At 42.8% G+C, this 17,127-nt stretch overlaps 1 pseudogene; it reads left to right on the forward strand.

Moving 5' to 3' along the window:
• LOC112237923 overlaps positions 1 to 17,127 on the forward strand; it is a 294,281-nt pseudogene that overhangs the window by 225,737 nt on the left and 51,417 nt on the right.

Here is a 17,127-nt window from a genome sequence, read left to right on the forward strand (position 1 = left end):
ACCCTCAACCATCTATTACTGATGTCCTTCCTCTACCCTCAACCTCTCCCATATATTTCTGATGTCCTTCCTCTACCCTCAACCATCTATTACTGATGTCCTTCCTCTACCCTCAACATCTATTACTGATGTCCTTCCTCTACCCTCAACCATCTATTACTGATGTCCTTCCTCTACCCTCAACCATCTATTACTGATGTCCTTCCTCTACCCTCAACCATCTATTACTGATGTCCTTCCTCTACCCTCAACCATCTATTACTGATGTCCTTCCTCTACCCTCAACCGTCTATTACTGATGTCCTTCCTCTACCCTCAACCGTCTATTACTGATGTCCTTCCTCTACCCTCAACCGTCTATTACTGATGTCCTTCCTCTACCCTCAACCATCTATTACTGATGTCCTTCCTCTACCCTCAACCATCTATTACTGATGTCCTTCCTCTACCCTCAACCATCTATTACTGATGTCCTTCCTCTACCCTCAACCATCTATTACTGATGTCCTTCCTCTACCCTCAACCATCTATTACTGATGTCTTTCCTCTACCCTCAACCTCTCCCATCTATTACTGATGTCCTTCTTCTACCCTCAACCATCTATTACTGATGTCCTTCCTCTACCCTCAACCTCTCCCATCTATTACTGATGTCCTTCTTCTACCCTCAACCTCTCCCATCGATTACTGATGTCCTTCCTCTACCCTCAACCATCTATTACTGATGTCCTTCCTCTACCCTCAACCTCTCCCATCTATTACTGATGTCCTTCCTCTACCCTCTACCCTCAACCATCTATTACTGATGTCCTTCCTCTACCCTCAACCATCTATTACTGATGTCCTTCCTCTACCCTCAACCATCTATTACTGATGTCCTTCCTCTCCTCAACCATCTATTACTGATGTCCTTCCTCTACCCTCAACCATCTATTACTGATGTCCTTCCTCTACCCTCAACCTCTCCCATCTATTACTGATGTCCTTCCTCTACCCTCAACCTCTCCCGTCTATTACTGATGTCCTTCCTCTACCCTCAACCATCTATTACTGATGTCCTTCCTCTCCCTCAACCATCTATTACTGATGTCCTTCCTCTACCCTCAACCATCTATTACTGATGTCCTTCCTCTACCCTCAACCATCTATTACTGATGTCCTTCCTCTACCCTCAACCATCTATTACTGATGTCCTTCCTCTACCCTCAACCTCTCCCATCTATTACTGATGTCCTTCCTCTACCCTCAACCATCTATTACTGATGTCCTTCCTCTACCCTCAACCATCTATTACTGATGTCCTTCCTCTACCCTCAACCGTCTATTACTGATGTCCTTCCTCTACCCTCAACCGTCTATTACTGATCTCCTTCCTCTACCCTCAACCATCTATTACTGATGTCCTTCCTCTACCCTCAACCATCTATTACTGATGTCCTTCCTCTACCCTCAACCTCTCCCATCTATTACTGATGTCCTTCTTCTACCCTCAACCTCTCTCATCTATTACTGATGTACTTCTTCTACCCTCAACCTCTCTCATCTATTACTGATGTCCTTCTTCTACCCTCAACCTCTCCCATCTATTACTGATGTCCTTCCTCTACCCTCAACCATCTATTACTGATGTCCTTCCTCTACCCTCAACCATCTATTACTGATGTCCTTCCTCTACCCTCAACCTCTCCCATCTATTACTGATGTACTTCTTCTACCCTCAACCTCTCTCATCTATTACTGATGTCCTTCTTCTACCCTCAACCTCTCCCATCTATTACTGATGTCCTTCTTCTACCCTCAACCTCTCTCATCTATTACTGATGTCCTTCTTCTACCCTCAACCTCTCTCATCTATTACTGATGTCCTTCTTCTACCCTCAACCTCTCTCATCTATTACTGATGTCCTTCTTCTACCCTCAACCTCTCTCATATATTACTGATGTCCTTCTTCTACCCTCAACCTCTCCATCTATTACTGATGTCCTTCTTCTACCCTCAACCTCTCTCATCTATTACTGATGTCTTTCTTCTACCCTCAACCTCTCCCATCTATTACTGATGTCCTTCTTCTACCCTCAACCTCTCTCATCTATTACTGATGTCCTTCTTCTACCCTCAACCTCTCTCATCTATTACTGATGTCCTTCTTCTACCCTCAACCTCTCCCATCTATTACTGATGTCCTTCCTCTACCCTCAACCTCTCCCATCTATTACTGATGTCCTTCTTCTACCCTCAACCTCTCTCATATATTACTGATGTCCTTCTTCTACCCTCAACCTCTCCCATCTATTACTGATGTCCTTCCTCTACCCTCAACCTCTCCCATCTATTACTGATGTCCTTCTTCTACCCTCAACCTCTCCCATCTATTACTGATGTCCTTCCTCTACCCTCAACCATCTATTACTGATGTCCTTCTTCTACCCTCAACCTCTCCCATCTATTACTGATGTCCTTCTTCTACCCTCAACCTCTCTCATCTATTACTGATGTCCTTCTTCTACCCTCAACCTCTCTCATCTATTACTGATGTCCTTCTTCTACCCTCAACCTCTCTCATCTATTACTGATGTACTTCCGGTTTGTCCTTCTGGTTTGATTTCTATTTGCCATATCTTTCAAACTTTCAAAAAAGTTCTGAACCCCTCTATTCTCATAGTTTCCACAGATTATAAATTGAAAGTAAACATTTTTGCTAATAGTATTATTATATTATTGATCGATTGACTATGACTTTTGAAATCATCCAGTTGGACAGGTTTCTCAATTTCTTTCTTAGGTTTTGCATTCTTCATCAAACCATTTGTCATTGTTGTTCATTTTCTGAGATTGACTGCTTGAAATGGCTAGTTTTTATAGGGAAACTGAGATATACTGTTTAGTCTTTATAGGGAAGCTGATATATACGGTTTAGTTTTTATTGGGAAGCTGAGATATACTGTTTAGTCTTTATAGGGAAGCTGAGATATACGGTTTAGTTTTTATAGGGAAGCTGAGATATACTGTTTAGTCTTTATAGGGAAGCTGAGATATACTGTTTAGTCTTTATAGGGAAGCTGAGATATACTGTTTAGTCTTTATAGGGAAGCTGAGATATACTGTTTAGTCTTTATAGGGAAGCTGAGATATACGGTTTAGTTTTTATAGGGAAGCTGAGATATACTGTTTAGTCTTTATAGGGAAGCTGAGATATACTGTTTAGTCTTTATAGGGAAGCTGAGATATACGGTTTAGTTTTTATAGGGAAGCTGAGATATACTGTTTAGTCTTTATAGGGAAGCTGAGATATACTGTTTAGTCTTTATAGGAAGCTGAGATATGGGTTTAGTCTTTATAGGGAAGCTGAGATATACTGTTTAGTCTTTATAGGGAAGCTGAGATATACTGTTTAGTCTTTATAGGGAAGCTGAGATATACTGTTTAGTCTTTATAGGGAAGCTGAGATATATGGTTTAGTCTTTATAGGGAAGCTGAGATATACTGTTTAGTCTTTATAGGGAAGCTGAGATATACTGTTTAGTCTTTATAGGGAAGCTGAGATATACTGTTTAGTCTTTATAGGGAAGCTGAGATATACGGTTTAGTCTTTATAGGGAAGCTGAGATATACTGTTTAGTCTTTATAGGGAAGCTGAGATATACGGTTTAGTTTTTATAGGGAAGCTGAGATATACTGTTTAGTCTTTATAGGGAAGCTGAGATATACTGTTTAGTCTTTATAGGGAAGCTGAGATATACGGTTTAGTCTTTATAGGGAAGCTGAGATATACTATTTAGTCTTTATAGGGAAGCTGAGATATACGGTTTAGTTTTTATAGGGAAGCTGAGATATACTGTTTAGTCTTTATAGGGAAGCTGAGATATACTGTTTAGTCTTTATAGGGAAGCTGAGATATACTGTTTAGTCTTTCTGCTGCCAAGTTTACACCTTCACTATTACAGTGGAAAGTTTTACCCAGGAAATGTTCTAAAAGGGATTAAATATGTTGTTAGTTTTTGGGTAGATTTCCACACTACTTTCCTTCCATCTATAGCATTTCTTAATGTTACTCAGTTCCTTTGGCTTTGATGCCTCATGATTGAGTATTGCTCTGTTCAGGTAGACTGTGATTTTGCTGTGGTCTGATAGGGGTGTCAGTGGGCTGACTGTGAACGCTCTGAGAGATTTTGAGTTGAGGTCAGTGATAAAGTAGTCTACAGTACTACTGCCAAGAGATGAGATATAGGTGTACCTACCATAGGAGTCCCCTCGAAGCCTACCATTGACTATGTACATACCCAGCATGCAACAGAGCTGCAGGAGTTGTGACCCGGTTTTGTTGGTTATGTTATCGTAGTTGTCTCTCCTCTCTCTCTTTCCTTCCCTCTCTCTCTCTCTGAACTATAATGCATTATTTATGTATTCATTAAAGTGTACTTATAATGCATTATGAAGAGGATATTCATAGGAAGTGTTATAATGCTCTATGAAGAGGATATTCATAGGAAGTGTTATAATGCTCTATGAAGAGGATATTCATAGGAAGTGTTACCAATTTCTCTTCTTCGACACCAAGTTTACAGAAACAATGATAGCACATACTGTCATTATGAACCTTCTAGAGTAACATAGACTGGTACAATGAACCTTCTAGAGTAACATAGACAGGTACAATGAACCTTCTAGAGTAACATAGAATTTGTGGACCCGCCATTTGGGAAACGTGTGCAGCTCAACTCATGAGGTAATTCTACATTCATTGTCCACCTCATGTTGCACTTTAAATGAGTGTCTCAGAGCTTACCGTTAGTCAGTCCCCCATAGATGCAGCACTAAGCAACCAATGATGAGGGCTGTTTTTTGATTGACAGTTCTGAAGTGCTATCAGACGGGTGTCTGGTTACAGACCCGCCCTTTTTGACAGCGTGAACTGTTGTGTCTGCTGCGGTGTCAATGAGGATGAATCGGCAATTTTCCAAATGTGACTCTCGTGCACTTCGCCACCGTTTATCTCTTCCAAACAGGCACAATGATTCATGACATGCATGAACATACTTTTACTATATTATCCAACCATGTCCTCTCTACTGTGTTTTACTACATTATCCAACCATATCCTCTCTCTCTACTGTCTTTTACTATATTATCCAACCATGTCCTCTCTCTCTACTGTGTTTTACTATATTATCCAACCATGTCCTCTCTCTCTACTGTCTTTTACTATATTATCCAACCATGTCCTCTCTACTGTGTTTTACTATATTATCCAACCATGTCCTCTCTACTGTGTTTTACTACATTATCCAACCATGTCCTCTCTACTGTGTTTTACTACATTATCCAACCATGTCCTCTCTACTGTGTTTTACTATATTATCCAACCATGTCCTCTCTCTCTACTGTGTTTTACTATATTATCCAACCATGTCCTCTCTACTGTGTTTTACTACATTATCCAACCATATCCTCTCTCTCTACTGTCTTTTACTATATTATCCAACCATGTCCTCTCTCTCTACTGTGTTTTACTATATTATCCAACCATGTCCTCTCTCTCTACTGTGTTTTACTACATTATCCAACCATGTCCTCTCTACTGTGTTTTACTACATTATCCAACCATGTCCTCTCTACTGTGTTTTACTATATTATCCAACCATGTCCTCTCTACTGTGTTTTACTATATTATCCAACCATGTCCTCTCTACTGTGTTTTACTACATTATCCAACCATGTCCTCTCTACTGTGTTTTGCTATATTATCCAACCATATCCTCTCTCTCTACTGTCTTTTACTACATTATCCAACCATGTCCTCTCTACTGTGTTTTACTACATTATCCAACCATGTCCTCTCTACTGTGTTTTACTATATTATCCAACCATGTCCTCTCTCTCTACTGTCTTTTACTATATTATCCAACCATGTCCTCTCTACTGTGTTTTACTACATTATCCAACCATGTCCTCTCTCTCTCTACTGTCTTTTACTATATTATCCAACCATGTCCTCTCTACTGTGTTTTACTATATTATCCAACCATGTCCTCTCTCTCTACTGTCTTTTACTATATTATCCAACCATATCCTCTCTCTCTGTGTTTTACTATATTATCCAACCATGTCCTCTCTACTGTGTTTTACTACATTATCCAACCATGTCCTCTCTCTCTCTACTGTCTTTTACTATATTATCCAACCATGTCCTCTCTACTGTGTTTTACTATATTATCCAACCATGTCCTCTCTCTCTCTACTGTCTTTTACTATATTATCCAACCATGTCCTCTCTACTGTGTTTTACTATATTATCCAACCATGTCCTCTCTCTCTCTACTGTCTTTTACTATATTATCCAACCATATCCTCTCTCTCTACTGTCTTTTACTATATTATCCAACCATGTCCTCTCTACTGTCTTTTACTATATTATCCAACCATGTCCTCTCTCTCTACTGTGTTTTACTATATTATCCAACCATGTCCTCTCTCTACTGTGTTTTACTATATTATCCAACCATGTCCTCTCTCTCTACTGTCTTTTACTATATTATCCAACCATGTCCTCTCTCTACTGTCTTTTACTATATTATCCAACCATATCCTCTCTCTCTACTGTCTTTTACTATATTATCCAACCATGTCCTCTCTCTACTGTCTTTTACTATATTATCCAACCATATCCTCTCTCTCTACTGTCTTTTACTATATTATCCAACCATATCCTCTCTCTCTGCTGTCTTTTACTATATTATCCAACCATGTCATCTCTCTCCACTGTCTTTTACTATATTATCCAACCATGTCCTCTCTCTCTACTGTCTTTTACTATATTATCCAACCATGTCCTCTCTACTGTCTTTTACTATATTATCCAACCATGTCCTCTCTCTCTACTGTCTTTTACTATATTATCCAACCATGTCCTCTCTCTCTACTGTGTTTTACTATATTATCCAACCATGTCCTCTCTCTCTACTGTCTTTTACTATATTATCCAACCATGTCCTCTCTACTGTCTTTTACTATATTATCCAACCATGTCCTCTCTCTCTCTACTGTCTTTTACTATATTATCCAACCATGTCCTCTCTACTGTGTTTTACTATATTATCCAACCATGTCCTCTCTCTCTCTACTGTGTTTTACTATATTATCCAACCATGTCCTCTCTCTCTACTGTCTTTTACTATATTATCCAACCATGTCCTCTCTCTCTACTGTCTTTTACTATATTATCCAACCATGTCCTCTCTCTCTCTACTGTCTTTTACTATTTTATCCAACCATATCCTCTCTACTGTCTTTTACTATATTATCCAACCATCTCCTCTCTCTGCTGACTTGTTTTTGAGGACCAAGCGCCACTTTGGAAAACACCGATATCCCAAACAAGGTGTGGCAGGGCCCGTAGATAACATGCAGAAGTAGAAACGGAATGATTCTCACCTCTGACTTTTTGTTCTTCAGTTTTGTCCTCTGGGGTATGAGTGGTTTTCCACTAGTTGTTCAAGATTACAGTTGAGATGTTCTTGTCCTTTTAAGGGTCCACTCCTCTCATCCTCCTCTCTTCTCCTCTCCAGTCCTCTCCTTTCCAAACCTCCTCTTCCCTCTTCTCTTCTCCTCTCAGTCCTCTCCTTTCCCAACCTCCTCCTCTCCTCTCTTCTCCAGTCCTCTCCTTTCCCAACCTCCTCTTCTCTTCTCCTCTCCAGTCCTCTCCTTTCACCACCTCCTCTTCTCTCTTCTCTTCTACTCTCCTTTCTTCTTTCTATCCATTTCCTCCTGACTTTTCTGCTGTCCCATCCTCTTCTCCTTATGTTGTCTCCATCCTGTCCACCTTTGTTCTCCTCACCTCTCTTCCTATGACATCCTCCTCTCTCTCTCATCGTCTCCTCTACACTTCTCACTTTCCTTTATCTCTCATCTCCTCCTCCCCTCTTCAATCCTCTCCTCTCCTCCCCCTCTCTGCCCTCTCGTCCCCCCCTCTCTGTCCTCTCCTCTACCTGTCAGTGTGTCTAGTATTACCCAGGGCTCCAGCATTGTCTTCCATTAGGGGCCCATGGGACAGAACCCTAGCCCGGATATTGATCCCTGGGATGGGGAAGTGAACCTGAGACGCTCCCTGAGTTCTCCAGACCCATCCCGGCCATGGAGATAATGTAGCTCTCTCTCTCTCTCTCTCTCACTCTCTCTCTCTCACTCTCTCTCTCTCCCTCTATCATGGGTTTCAACTGGCTTCGATTAAGCTCAGCTTAAGCTGCAGCCTGCATCCTGTATACTGCCTAGGAAAATGTGTCTGATGATCACTGGTCACATGATAGAGAGGGTGATATTCGGTTGTGATATTGGGTATTTGAGTATTCAACTGAATTTAATCACAACTAGGGCTTTTGCGGTGACCATATTACCATCACAAAATGTCAGTCACAATATCCAGGCCAATAGGCTTCTCCTATTGGCTGATGGTCATTAGTCTACCAAACTTGCTAACTGCCTGATACCCAGCACTCTATTGTCCATCTAATCACTCTGACATCAATACAAATGGAATGGAAAATCTGATCAAGGATCTCATGTTGCGCAACATTTATATATACTATGCAATTGCGCAAGAAAACAGAGTGTACAGATTACCTCAACTAGCTTGTACCCCCACATATTGACTCTGTACCGTAATACCCTGTATATAGTCTCGCTATTGACTCTGTACCATAACACCCTGTATATAGCCTCCACATTGACTCTGTACCGTAACACCCTGTATATAGCCTCCACATTGCCTCTGTACCGGTACCCCCTGTATATGGTCTCCACATTAGCCTCCACATTGACTCTGTACCGTAATACCCTGTATATAGCCTCCACATTGACTCTGTACCAGTACCCCCTGTATATAGCCTTCACATTGACTCAGTACCATAACACCCTGTATATAGCCTCCACATTGACTCTGTACCGGTACCCCCTGTATATAGCCTCCACATTGACTCTGTACCGTAATACCCTGTATATAGCCTCCACATTGACTCTGTACCAGTACCCCCTGTATATAGCCTCCACATTGACTCTGTACCATAACACCCTGTATATAGCCTCCACATTGACTCTGTACCAGTACCCCCTGTATATAGCCTCCACATTGACTCTGTACCGGTACCCCCTGTATATAGCCTCCACATTGACTCTGTACCGTAACACCCTGTATATAGCCTCCACATTGACTCTGTACCGTAATACCCTGTATATAGCCTCCACATTGACTCTGTACCATAACACCCTGTATATAGCCTCCACATTGACTCTGTACCGTAATACCCTGTATATAGCCTCCACATTGACTCTGTACCGTAATACCCTGTATATAGCCTCCACATTGACTCTGTACCGTAATACCCTGTATATAGCCTCCACATTGACTCTGTACCGTAATATCCTGTATATAGCCTCCACATTGACTCTGTACCGTAATACCCTGTATATAGCCTCCACATTGACTCTGTACCATAACACCCTGTATATAGCCTCCACATTGACTCTGTACCGTAATACCCTGTATATAGCCTCCACATTTACTCTGTACCGTAATACCCTGTATATAGCCTCCACATTGACTCTGTACCGTAACACTCTGTATATAGCTTCCACATTGACTCTGTACCGTAACACCCTGTATATAGCCTCCACATTGACTCTGTACCATAATACCCCCTGTATATAGCCTCCACATTGACTCTGTACCGGTACCCCCTGTATATAGCCTCCACATTGACTCTGTACCGTAATACCCTGTATATAGCCTCCACATTGACTCTGTACCAGTACCCCCTGTATATAGCCTTCACATTGACTCTGTACCATAACACCCTGTATATAGCCTCCACATTGACTCTGTACCGTAATACCCTGTATATAGCCTCCACATTTACTCTGTACCGTAATACCCTGTATACAGCCTCCACATTGACTCTGTACCGTATCACCCTGTATATAACCTCCACATTGACTCTGTGTACCGTAACACCCTGTATATAGCCTCCACATTGACTCTGTACCGTATCACCCTGTATATAGTCTCCACATTGACTCTGTACCATAACACCCTGTATATAGCCTCCACATTGACTCTGTACCGTAATACCCTGTATATAGCCTCCACATTGACTCTGTACCATAACACCCTGTATATAGCCTCCACATTGACTCTGTACCGTATCACCCTGTATATAGCCTCCACATTGCCTCTTTATTGTTGTTCTTATTGTGTTACTTTTATACATTTTTATTTTAGTTTACTAAATATTAAATATTTTCTTCTTCTTGAACTACACTATTGGTTAAGAGCTTGTAAGAAAAGCATTTCACGGTAAAGTCTACACCTGTTGTATTCGGCGCACGTGACAAATCAAATTTGATTTGATTTGATGGCCTCTATTAAAAAGTGGAGGATTCTTTCTCTATATTTTTTTCTTAACTTTTCTTTTTTATTAAGCACATCAAGCAGCTTCTCTTTACCACAGGATGGCTGGAATGAAAATAATCACGGGGAAAAGCGTCCTCCATTCGCTATTCAAGTATTTTTTTCCCACTGCCCCTGTTTCGATACAGGAGCATGATAATGGTCCATTCTAAATCTAAACAAATGTCACACACATATTATTTAGTACATTGAATCAAGATTACATCAATAATAGTCTGATGGGTGACAATATTTGTGAATTTAAATTTGTTTTATTTATTTATTTTACCTTTGTTTAACCAGGTAGGCCAGTTGAGAACAAGTTCTCATTTACAACTGTGACCTAGCCAAGATAAAGCAAAGCAGTGCAACATAAACAACAACACAGAGTTACACATGGAGTAAACAAACATACAGTCAATATTACAGTAGAAAAATCTATATACAGTGAGTGCAAATGAGGTAGGATAAGAGAGGTAAGAGAGGTAAGGCAATAAAAAGTCCACGGTGGCGAAGTAAATACAATATACCAATTAAATACACTGGAATTGTAGCTTTGCAGTAGGTGAATGTGCAAAGGTAGAGATACTAGGGTGCAAAGGAGCAAAATAAATAAATACAGTAGGGGAAGAGGTAGTTGGATGGGCTATTTACAGATGGGCTATTTACAGATGGGCTATGTACAGGTGCAGTAATCTGTGAGCTGCTCTGACAGTGTTTCCAGTTTAAGAGATTTTTGTAGTTCGTTCCAGTCATTGGCAGCAGAGAAGTGGAAGGAGAGGCGGCCAAAGGAGGAATTGGCTTTGGGGGTGACCAGTGAAATACAGTGGGGCAAAAAAGTATTTAGTCAGCCACCAATTGTTCAAGTTCTCCCCCTTAAAAAGATGATGAGAGGCCTGTAATTTTCATCATAGGTACACTTCAACTATGACAAACAAAATGAGGAGAAAAAATCCAGAAAATCACATTGTAGGATTTTCAATTAATTTATTGTGGTCTTTTGTGTCTCCCATTTCCTAATAATAATAATAATAATAATCTCCCACATCTTGTTGGCTGATGAAAAGTAAATGTGGCCCGTTTTTCCAATATCTTCAATTATGCACCTCGGAATTGGATAAGGGACGCTCGCAGTTGCGTCCCCGAAGTGTCTGTCTTCACTTGTAGTGAGAAAGACTCTACCATGTGAGTGAGAGGTGCTTCGGAGCAGCACAGCACTCAGGAAGAAGGGCACAACAGCCACTGGCCACAAAAGACATGGAAGGTCCATTACGTTACACAAAGGGGATGCTGCCGGGATATCAAGTCAAAATTGTGAATGAGAGAATGATGAAGTGTGTACAAACAAAGCAGAGCTCATGCCTTTTCAGGTGACTTTTTTCGAATCATCATTAGAGTCTCATCATGCAGCCTTACATTGTATTAAATCAAACTTATAACCCAATGTTTGTAGAACAACTAAAGTTACATTAATAACTCTAAATGATGCAGATAGGAGGACCAGTTTCTTTGTTAACCCCTCAACACAGAATAGACGCATGTTCGCCCTCCCTCAAATCGTTTTTTATTCAGGTTTGTTCTATTGTATTCTTCATAATATAAAATAATGCCATGGAATTCTAAGTAATTCTTGTCTGCTAAATGAACTGGTGGAGCCCACAGCCATATGATGTAGCCAGATCAGGACCTAACATGAGGACAGGACCTAACATGAGGACAGGACCTAGCATGAGGACAGGACCTAGCATGAGGACAGGACCTAACATGAGGACAGGACCTAACATGAGGACAGGACCTAACATGAGGACAGGACCTAACATGAGGACAGGACCTAACATGAGGACAGGACCTAACATGAGGACAGGACCTAACATGAGGACAGGACCTAACATGAGGACAGGACCTAACATGAGGACAACTCAGAGTATGTTATTCTGTTCTTCTGAAATAGACTACATTTTCTACATATCACGTTTCTTTAGACCTGTCTAAAATAAACAATGGATTTATTGTGATGGTGTAGACTATATTACATGGATTTATTGTGATGGTGTAGACTATATTACATGGATTTATTGTGATGGTGTAGACTATATTACATGGATTTATTGTGATGGTGTAGACTATATTACATGGATTTATTGTGATGGTGTAGGTAGACTATATTACATGGATTTATTGTGATGGTGTAGACTATATTACATGGATTTATTGTGATGGTGTAGACTATATTACATGGATTTATTGTGATGGTGTAGACTATATTACATGGATTTATTGTGATGGTGTAGATAGACTATATTACATGGATTTATTGTGATGGTGTAGGTAGACTATATTACATGGATTTATTGTGATGGTGTAGGTAGACTATATTACATGGATTTATTGTGATGGTGTAGACTATATTACATGGATTTATTGTGATGTTGTAGACTATATTACATGGATTTATTGTGATGGTGTAGACTATATTACATGGATTTATTGTGAAGGTGTAGACTATATTACATGGATTTATTGTGATGGTGTAGGTAGACTATATTACATGGATTTATTGTGATGGTGTAGGTAGACTATATTACATGGATTTATTGTGATGGTGTAGGTAGACTATATTACATGGATTTATTGTGATGGTGTAGGGAGACTATATTACATGGATTTATTGTGATGGTGTAGACTATATTCCATTAATTTATTGTGAAGGTGTAGGTAGACTATATTACATGGATTTATTAGACTTTTTAAAATGTAGATGATCCAAAGGTCTGCATCAGTGGCTTGTAGGCTGTGTGTGGAATGCCAGGAGATGCTAAACTTGTTTATGTTAATTAACGGTCAATTACTGTGAGACCGACAGTTATTTGCTTGACAATCATCCGGCTGACAAGATGTGGTGACCTCCAGATCCCTAATCACAACGATGTGTCCTTTAGGGAAAAATGTTTTTGGGCAAATATTTGGGGGAATTTGTATGTTTGTGTGTTTAACCCAATGTTATCCCGGTCACCTGGTTTGCTATGAAGCTGAGAGATGAGGATGGAAAAATGTAGCCATAAGAAGAGCTATTGATGCAAGTGGTCTGTGGTGGTCAGTAGTGATCTGTAGTGGTCAGTGGTGGCCAGTAGAGGTCTGTAGTGGTCAGTTGTGGTCAGTAGAGGTCTGTAGTGATCTGTGGTGGTCAGTGGTGGCCAGTAGAGGTCTGTTGTGGTCAGTGGATGTCCGTAGTGGTCTGTAGTGGTCCTTAGTGGTCCTTAGTGGTCCGTAGTGGTCAGTGGTGGTCAGTAGTGGTTAGTAGTGGTCCTTAGTGGTCCGTAGTGGTCCTTAGTGGTCAGTACTGGTTAGTAGTGGTCCGTAGTGGTCAGTGGTGGTCAGTAGTGGTCTGTAGTGGTCCTTACTGGTCAGTGGTGGTCAGTAGTGGTCCTTAGTGGTCCGTAGTGGTCCTTAGTGGTCCGTAGTGGTCCTTAGTGGTCCGTAGTGGTCCTTAGTGGTCCGTAGTGGTCCTTAGTGGTCCTTAGTGATCCTTAGAGGTCCTTAGTGGTCAGTGGTGGTCAGTAGTGGTCCTTAGTGGTCCTTAGTGGTCCTTAGTGGTCCGTAGTGGTCCTTAGTGGTCAGTAGTGGTTAGTAGTGGTCCTTAGTGGTCCGTAGTGGTTCTTAGTGGTCAGTGGTGGTCAGTAGTGGTCTGTAGTGGTCAGTAGTGGTCCTTAGTGGTCCTTAGTGGTCCGTAGTGGTCCTTAGTGATCCTTAGTGGTCAGTAGTGGTCAGTAGTGGTCCTTAGTGGTCCTTAGTGGTCCTTAGTGGTCCTTAGTGATCCTTACTGGTCAGTGGTGGTCAGTGGTGGTCAGTAGTGGTCCTTAGTGGTCCGTAGTGGTCCGTAGTGGTCCGTAGTGGTCCTTAGTGGTTCTTGGTGGTCCTTGGTGATCCTTGGTGGTTAATAGTGGTCGGTGGTGGTTAATAGTGGTCCTTAGTGATCCTTAGTGGTCCTTAGTGGTCCGTGGTGGTCCGTAGTGGTCCTTAGTGGTTCTTGGTGGTCCTTGGTGATCCTTGGTGGTTAATAGTGGTCGGTGGTGGTTAATAGTGGTCCTTAGTGATCCTTAGTGGTCCTTAGTGGTCCGTGGTGGTCCGTAGTGGTCCGTAGTGGTTCTTGGTGGTCAGTGGTGGTCTGTAGTGGTCCTTAGTGGTCCTTAGTGGTCCTTAGTGGTCAGTGGTGGTCCTTAGTGGTCCGTAGTCGTCCTTAGTGGTCCTTAGTGGTCCTTAGTGGTCAGTGGTGGTTAGAAGTGGTTAATAGTGGTCCATAGTGGTCCTTAGTGACTGTAGTGTCCGTAGTGGTCGGTAGTGGTCCGTAGTGGTTCTTAGTGGTCAGTGGTGGTCAGTAGTGGTCTGTAATGGTCCTTAGTGGTCCTTAGTGGTCCTTAGTGGTTCTTAGTGGTCCTTAGTGGTCCTTAGTGGTCAGTGGTGGTCCGTAGTGGTCCGTAGTGGTTCTTGGTCATCAGTGGTGGTCAGTAGTGGTCCTTAGTGGTCAGTGGTGGTCAGTAGTGGTTAGCAGTGGTCCTTAGTGTTCCGTAGTGGTCCTTAGTGGTCAGTGGTGGTCCTTAGTGGTCCGTAGTCGTCCTTAGTGGTTCTTAGTGATCCTTAGTGGTCCTTAGTGGTCAGTGGTGGTTAGAAGTGGTTAATAGTGGTCCATAGTGACTGTAGTGTCCATAGTGGTCCGTGGTGGTCGTAGTGGTCTGTGTAGTGGCCTGTGGTGGTCCTTAGTGGTCAGTGGTGGTCTGTGGTGGCCCGTGGTGGTCCTTAGTGGTCCTTAGTGGTCCTTAGTGATCCTTAGTGGTCCTTAGTGGTCAGTGGTGGTTAGAAGTGGTTAATAGTGGTCCATAGTGACTGTAGTGTCCATAGTGGTCCGTGGTGATCGTAGTGGTCCGTGTAGTGGCCTGTGGTGGTCCGTAGTGTTCTGTGGTGGTCCGTAGTGGCCCGTGGTTGTCCGTAGTGGTTAGTAGTGGTCTGTGGTGGTCCCTTGTGGTCTGTGGGGGTTAGTAGTGGTCCGTGGTGGTCCCTTGTGGTCCGTGGGGGTTAGTAGTGGTCCGTGGTGGTCCGTTGTGGTCCGTGGGGGTTAGAAGTGGTCCGTGGTGGTCCGTGGGGTTAGTTGTGGTCCGTGGTGGTCCGTGGGGTTAGTATTGGTCCGTGGTGGTCAGTCGGGGTTAGTGGTGCTCCGTGGGGGTTAGTAGTGGTCTGTGGTGGTCCATAGTGGTCCGTGGGGGTTAGTAGTGGTCCGTGGTGGTCCATAGTGGTCCGTGGGGGTTAGTAGTGGTCTGTAGTTGTCCGTGTGTGACCTTGTGTCTGTGTTGTGTTTCCAGGAGTGGCAGAACTCAATCCAGAAGAACGCCGGTCTGGCCTTCATCGAGCTCATTAACGAGGGAAGGTAATCAATCACCTATCACATTGATCTATCTATATTATACTGCTTAATCTATTATCACCATCAGGAATTGTATGCTCATGTCTGTGTTGCAGATATCACATTACTTATTGCACAGCTATAAGGAGTTTATCTTTCCCTCACCCCACCACTTTCTCTCTCTCCCTCACACCCCACTCTCTCTCTCTCTCACCCTCCCTCACGCCCCATTCTGTCTCTCTCTCTCACCCTCTCTGTCTCCCTCCCTCACTCCTCCCCACTCTGTCCCTCCCTCACCCCTCCCACTCTCTCTCTCCTCACCCTCTCACTCTGGCTCTCTCCCTCCCTCACCCTCTCACTCTGGCTCTCTCCCTCCCTCACCCTCTCACTCTGGCTCTCTCCCTCCCACTCTCTCTCTCTCCTCACCCTTTCACTCTTCTCTCTCCCTCCCTCACCCATCCCACTCTCTCTTCTCCCTCCCTGCCTCACCCATCCCACTCTGTCTCTTCTCTCTCCCCTCCCTCACCCCTCCCACTCTGTCTCTTCTCTCTCCCTCCCTCACCCCTCCCACTCTCTCTCTCCTCACCCTTTCACTCTTCTCTCTCCCTCCCTCACCCATCCCACTCTGTCTCTTCTCTCTCCCTCTCTCCCTCACCCCTCCCACTCTTTCTCTCTTTCCCTCCCTCACCCCCCCCAATCTGTCCATCTTTCTCCCCTTCTGTTCAACCTGTCTTCCCTCTCTCACCTCAGACTGCTGTGCCATGCTATGAAGGACCATATTGTGCGTGTGGCCAACGAGGCAGAGTTTATCCTGAACAGACAGAGAGCTGAAGACGTACACAAACACGCTGAGTTTGAGGTGAACACAGAGAGATTGTCTGACTGTATGTCTCTGACTGTATGTCTGTATGTCTCTGACTGTCTGTCTGTCTGTCTGTCTGTCTGTCTGTCTGTCTGTCTGTCTGTCTGTCTGTCTGTCTGTCTGTCTGTCTGTCTGTCTGTCTGTCTGTCTGTCTGTCTGTCTGTCTGTCTGTCTGTCTGTCTGTATGTCTCTGTCTGTATGTCTCTGTCTGTATGTCTGTCTGTATGTCTGTCTGTCTGTATGTCTGTATGTATGTATGTATCTGACTGCCTGTCTCTGTCTGTCTGTATGTCTCTGTCTGTCTGTCTGTCTGTCTGTCTGTCTGTCTGTCTGTCTGTCTGTCTGTCTGTCTGTCTCTGTCTGTCTGTCTGTCTGTCTCTGTCTGTATGTCTCTGTCTGTCTCTGTCTGTATGTCTCTGTCTGTATGTCTC

The sequence above is a fragment of the Oncorhynchus tshawytscha genome, linkage group LG30 (assembly GCF_018296145.1).
Source record: "Oncorhynchus tshawytscha isolate Ot180627B linkage group LG30, Otsh_v2.0, whole genome shotgun sequence".
Taxonomy (NCBI): Eukaryota; Metazoa; Chordata; class Actinopteri; order Salmoniformes; family Salmonidae; genus Oncorhynchus; species Oncorhynchus tshawytscha.